Source organism: Passer domesticus, chromosome 2 (assembly GCF_036417665.1).
Source record: "Passer domesticus isolate bPasDom1 chromosome 2, bPasDom1.hap1, whole genome shotgun sequence".
NCBI lineage: Eukaryota > Metazoa > Chordata > Aves > Passeriformes > Passeridae > Passer > Passer domesticus.
The window spans coordinates 35,997,393-36,004,347 of NC_087475.1; the positions used below are offsets into that span (position 1 = coordinate 35,997,393).

General features: G+C 36.8%; 1 long non-coding RNA gene across 1 annotated transcript; it reads left to right on the forward strand.

The window, feature by feature from the left end:
- Positions 1 to 260: 260 nt before the first annotated feature.
- Positions 261 to 2,263, forward strand: LOC135295320 (uncharacterized). The gene is made up of 3 exons (XR_010357366.1): positions 261 to 353; positions 454 to 815; positions 2,091 to 2,263. It is a non-coding gene; the product is annotated as an uncharacterized LOC135295320 (long non-coding RNA).
- Positions 2,264 to 6,955: the final 4,692 nt, after the last annotated feature.

Genomic DNA, 6,955 nt, shown 5'->3' on the forward strand with positions numbered 1-6,955 from the left:
AAAAAGACTGACACTGGCTCAGTCAATTAAACCAGCAGACAGCTCTTAGTCTTAAACCAGCATGCATTCAAATAAGCTGAGCTTCTGCATACAGCTCAGCATAGTTGGCTTCTATTTTGCAGGACTGTGTGACATTCATGTAGGAGGTTATCGGGGGCGCAAAGGGGTATTTCAGCTCCTGTCCAGTCTTCCCTGTGGCTTCCTCTCTCCTCCTCCCATGGGTCTGTGAGCTCCATTTCAACTCACCTCTAATTCCCTCCCTGAACTCTCTTGTAGGTGTTCCAATCTCTGGTGCTACCTCCCAGCTGGACCTCAGACCTGTCCTATAGATATCTTCCCTCCTGGATGGGATGGTTGGTTTTTACAGCTCTATCTGCCTGACAGATTTTGTGCCCACATTGCTGCTTTCTCTTTAGTCCTGTTTCTGATCTGGTCTCATTCATCCCCTGACAGGAACACCTGGCTGGACCATGGATCAGATTCATTGCTTGCCATTTCAGGGGCTGCCAAAGCACCCTGTGAACAGGAGCTGGTCCTACCTTCAGAGAAAGAACAACACACTTTGCGATATGCTTAGGGTTTTTGCACAGAAAGGCTCTGCTTCATTGATCCAGGGTCTGAATAAAAAAAGTGAACTCTTTTATCAGCCTTTTTAAAGCATGACTCAGTTGTCTGCCCAGCAGGGAAGGCTCTTCTGTGGTTATGTGATGTGGCAGAACCCACAGAGCAGATTTGAACTTGCTGCCAGCTGTCCAAGGTGGAGTTGACAATGCAGCTCTATGCGCTGTGCTGATGAACTATACCTTTGTCAGCAGGTGGGCCATACTAGACTGTTACCTGGGTGGAGGTTACACAAAGCAAAAGAATGGCCCCTCCTTGACTTCAAAATGTAGAGAGCTGAAATCCAAGCTCAGTCTTTCTGGGTTTGGATCACCTTTTTGGTACGTTAGCCCAAGGAGTCAAAGGATAGTTATTCCACTCTCTTTGGTTGAAGTGTTGGCAGTCTCATTGTCAAATGTATGCATAGTCTTTTGATGAAAAAAGGTTATATTTGGAGAAAGGTATTTATTCATTTGATTTTATATAGCTATATAAAAATACTAAAATATTAAGTTATAGGCAGTTCATTATTTGCAGGTATAGTAGCTAATTACCAAGTTACTCAGATATAATTATACATGTAATCTGAAAGGAAAATTATTTGAGCCTTTGACATTTATGTGGCTTGATTTGTACTTCACAAGGAAAGCAGATATGTCCACCAAATTTAATGTTGTAAAATATTTGTGTTATAAGGAAGTATTTAATTTTTAATGAAGACTTAAAAAAATCCTCTATGGAAATAATACATGAAATACAACTGAAAGCCCTGTGAGATTTTAATCTCTAAATACTTGAATATAATATAATACATGTACTAGGATTGTTAGGGTAATTTCCTAGTACATCTGTTTTGTGTCCTGTTTAGGGGAATATACCCTGTTTGGCAAGTCAAAAGATGTGCTGGTGAGGGAGTCAACATGCATTTAGATTCAAACTGCTGCATTCAGTACTCCCTCTTGCCCTGTGGGTGTTCAGAAGCTGTGCTTAGTGTGGCAGAGGGAAAGCAGAAGAATGAAAGTCATAAATCAGTTGGTAATTGTCATTAGTGCCTGTAATAATTTGGCTTTCTTATTAGCACTGGATATTATAGTCAGAAAATAGGAATTGCTGTACAAATTCTACGAACTGTGTTTCTTGAAATTGTTCTAGTTTGCTGTAACAAACTCTTAGAAAGGTTTTGCCTTGTGATAATTAGAAACCATGGCAGAATCTCTGCCCTATTAAGCCAGTTGACATTTGCTGTCAAGGAACTTAACATCACCCACACAGCTCACATTTTTCTCATATAAAATTGCAAAACCTTCAAGGTAGATTTTGCACAGTTTAAACTCTGCCTGTCAAATATTTGCTACTGTGCAAAAGGGTAAAAGATACTTGCAACCAGGGAGAACAAGCAACTGAATACATGACCTGCTTAAGAAGTTAAAATATTCTGGGAAATCTAGCCTTTTAATTTTATCTATATTTTTAAATTATTTTTCTCTTAGATTCTAGGGTAATAAGTACACAAAGCCTAAGAGGGATACTTCTGTTTTGTAAGGAGAAAATTGACTAGGGAACTCACCTTTCAAGAGATGAAAAAGACATTAGAAATATTAATGAAAAATGTCTACGACATTATCATAAGAGGTCAGAAACTGTGCCAAAAATCATCCCTACAGTTTGAGGTAAGATGAGAAATTGCAGCTTGATTTCACAATATTGTTCTGATTTTTTTTCTTTTTAATGGATTACCAAATTCAGATTAGAATGGATAAGAGCGGTATACTAAGTGGAAAAAAACATTTATAACCAGTAAAAAGTAGGAGACTAGGACTGGTTATTTTTAGCAATCATTTTTATGGTTAACTTTTATTCAAACATGAAACAGATTCATGTCTTCTCTAAATTTTTTACATTAAGAAACAAAATGGCTTCTGATATTTAAATTTAAAATTAAATAAGATCTGGTTTGGGTTTTTTTTCAAATAAAATAAATTTCAGATAGACTGAAACTAGCATTAATATTAATATTATCCCAAATTGGCTGGGTTTAGAAGTGAAAAATCATTTAGCTTATTGTATTCCCTAGTAATTAATAGGTTCAGTAAAAATAATTTTGAGTGTAAAATTATGTAATAGTAGAATGCTTTGGATTGGAAGAGAACTTATAGATCATCTAGTCACTAAAAGAAAATAATAAAAAAAGCCTTACAGTACTATTTTGTGATTTTAAAATATTATATAAAATCAGTATAGCACACTGAAGAAAAACCAGAAGAGTTAAAAAATTTACATGACATGAAATATATATTGAGATCAGACTCTGATATTGTTATTCAGTAGGACATCATGTTTCAAAGCAGTCCCAAGATTTCAAAGCACTTATTTTGGAATGTGAAATATACCAAATCTAAATAATCAAACAAGATGTGGGGTAAATGCTATAGTAACATTTATATTTATTTACCAATGATGTATACTGGTCACAAATTTGAGTAGATTGATATGTGTCTGGTAATCAGCACAGACATGACTTATTAATGAGCAGCGTTGTTGGGTGTTAACATAATTCTCATTTCCTTTTAAAATTGAGTTCTTATGCCTTTTTCAAGTGACTGTTTACTGTAAAATACAATCCTACTCTTTGTTTAGAGAGCACTAAGTAAAAACTCAAGCTGAGGTGAGTACCTAGCTCCTTTATTTAGCTCTTTTTTGTACCTATCAACTACTGATTCATTTGTAGCAATCAAGTAGGCCTTTTACTGGAAGAAGTCAGGAGGATTTTCTCCCCATTCTGGACTTCAGCCTGAGGATAATGACACCCTCCTGGAAGCTTAGAGATATAGGATTGGACCTTTCTCAGCTGAGTTGAACTTCCAAAGTTGTTTCCCATTTTTTTCATTGTGAAATTGCTGTAAATGTCAGGCTTCTAGGCAAAAGCCAAACTTTCATCTGTGTTCTTTTTTTGGAAAGATTGCTACTGCATTTTTGGAAGTGACCACAGGAGACTCCACACGTTTGATCACAATTATTATTGAACCTAAATTTTGGAAGGAAGAAACTGAATTGAAATAAATATATGTATGTTCTTGTGCATATACTTTATTCTGTCTTTTGGCAGTGGAATTATCCAGCTCTGGTGCTTGAAGTCATCATGATGGATTTAGATATATCCATTTTAAGTGTTCATTCCCCAGATTTGGGGACATGCAGATAAGAAAGTGATCAATAAACTGCAGTGCAGGATTGTTATTCAGAGAGATTTCAACGGGCTGGAGAAATGGGCTGACAGGACTCGTGAGGTTCAGAAAGACAAATGTAAAGTCCTGCACCTGGGAAAGTATAAATCCATGCACAAATGCAGGCTGGGGACTGACTGCCCAAAAATCAACCTAGGAGAAAGGGTCTTGGGGGTAATGTGGAAAACCAAGATGAACATTAGTAGGCAGCATGTCCTTTCACCAAAGGAAAACAGCCTAGAGTGATGTGTGAGCAGGACTGAAGGAAGCAGTTTGGTGATAGTAGTTATACCCTTCTATTCAGCTCTTGTTATCTTCATCTGCAGTGCTGTGTCCAGTTTTGGGTTTCCCAGTGGAGCACCACTTAGATGACTGGCATGTATGCGAATGTATGTGATGTGCAAGAGGAGGCTGAAAGAATGACATATTGTTCTTAGCATGAGCAGGCAAAGAGGAGATGTTGCTGACTTCAGGTACTTAATAGCGGGGAATGCTCAAGAATTAAACGTGTCAGGGAATGCTCAAGAATTAAAAGTTGCAGCATATGAAATTCTGAGCATTAGGAATATATACACACACACATACACACATATGTGTATATATATATATATGTGAATATTAGGAAAAAAACCACAACAGGGTACTGAAACACTAAAAAGAGGTTGTGTAAAGAGGCTCTGAACTTTTCATGTGTGAGGATATAAAAAAATTCACAAGGTCTTGGGAAGCTTGGTCTGAGCTGAACAGTGGGTTGGACCAGACAGGTGATCTCCACCTCCCATCCTAAATTACTCTGTGTCTCTATGACTCAGCAAACTCACAAATTGTAGATTTATGTCTCCATAGTTCACATGTTAAAGCACATCTCATTTTCTGATTCTTGATATAAGAAATTAGATGCCTTGGCTCTTTTGAAAAAAATTCCTGTGGCTCTTTGCATGTTTTGGCTTCTAAGTACTTTAAGACATATTTCCTACCCTTTTTTCTCACAAAACTAATGTGTAATATTTCTGTTATCCTTTCTTTCTCAAAACAGTTTCCAGTGGAAAGCTCCTCTCTGTAAAGATGCAGAGTAGCCAAAGCCAAGGGGGACGTGTCTGTGAGAGTACAGAGAACAAAACATTGGGTTTTTTCACAGTTAAACACCCAGATGACAACTGGAAATTCATCTCTATGTTTTTGGATGCATATCTTTGAGGAATTTATTAAATTATAAGATACAGAAAGCCTAATACTTCTGATTTGAGTAGACAGGATCCAGTGTTACACATTATTTAGGCAAAGACCACATTTCCTAGACCAGCACACTTGTTTGTATCTGTTCTAGCATATGGAAAATCCTGGTTGTGGTATGGAGATTAAATTGCTGAAGTACAGTTTTAATTTTGATGGCATTTCCTCCCAAATCACTCTTCATAAAACCTGTTTTCTAAATGAAATTAAGTTTCAAAGACAGTGTTTTTAAAAAAGGGTCTAGAGGGTTTAAAAATGATCCCTCTTTCATACATAAATTTACTTGTTTTCCCTAGCGTGAGGCAGGAGATCTAGAAGATAAGAATCTGATGCCTCAACAAAACCTCAGTCTGGGTAAGTTTCAAAGAGATAGCTCTCTGAATTTAAGAGCTATGAATATGCAATTACTGTCATGTCCCTGGAATATTTCCAAGTCCCTTGACAGAAAAAAGATGTGCAATGCAAGTGACAAAGTATAAGAGTATAGAGTATAGATGTGTATATCTTAGCTAGTCACCCTTGGGGCCTCTTTACAATCAATGCAGAGAAACATACACTTTTAAGTCACTCTTCTTATCTCAGAGCCAACATTTAAAGTAGGAGAGGTGTGTGTGTCATTACCATCCAAAGTTATGAGACACAAATTATACTGAAGATGAAACCTCTCATTTTGAAAAACCTTTTCTGATCATATTCCCCCAAAGCTACCCATGAGTAGAGAGATGTAAGGGCTACCCAGAAGTAAGCTTTCCTTTTGTACTCAGAATGTATTAATGAGAATAAAAAGGCTTTCATGATTTCTAATTTGCTCTGCAAAAGCTACTCATTTTAGAACATAGAAAAAGACAAAATGTTTTTGTCAAGTCATTCTGATCTGACCCAAATACATCAAACTGGTGCCACTGAGCAATATTTTTCTGTTCTGTGTTATTGATAATTAATGCACTTGTCTGGAGCAGAAGCTAGGTCCTGGTTCAGAGGCAAATGTACTTGTCTGTAATGGAGCATGTGGGCCACTTGATGGAGCCACGAGAAACAAGGTGGCCAGCCTGGCTCTTGTGGCTCCTGACTGTCCCGTTAAAATGGAAGCTTGTTTTGCAGTGTCTAAATCACAGATATAAAATACAGCAATGAGTTTAAAGAGTGAGAAAAATTAGTCCTCCCACAGTCTCTTTTGCTGTTCCAGCCTCCAGGAGCTCCACTGGACCTTGCTGCTGTGGCTGGCCCTGCCTAGTTGTCAAACACAAGCTTCTCCCAAAACTCAAAGCCACTCATGAAGATGTTCACCAATAATAAACAATAACAAGACTGGGCATTGTTGAATGAAACATAATTTTGTCATGTGCATGGTACTGCATATATATGGTTTCTAAAAACCCTGACCAAAATCTTGACAGAAATATGCAGTGGATATACACAAAAGCATTTTTTTTAAATTCAATAAAGTGGATAAGAACTGAAGCGAAACACAGGGAGTAAAAGATATGCTTATAAAAAGGTTGTATCAAACAATTGGAAATGGTATTCAAATATTCATTCAAGATAATTTTAAAACAGCAAAACCACTTTGAGAAATATTTACTGCAAAATTGTTCTCCTTTTGAAAATATTAATTTGAAGGCAGAACAGATGTAATTCCTTTTTGATTTCCTGGTTAGAGTTTGGGATTTAATTTGACCTTTACCAGACATACTAACCTGAGACACAGTAGTGAATTATGTGAACTGGTTCATAGTCTGAATTCTGTGTTATCAAAGAATCTGACCAAAGAAAAGCTGTTTTTTCTCTATGACTACAATGAGATTTCTTAAGGATTGTCATTTCTGCTTTAGAGTGCAGATGTTTATATTGAACAACAAATGTTAATCCTTAATGTTGGCTCATTCTAAAAAAATTAT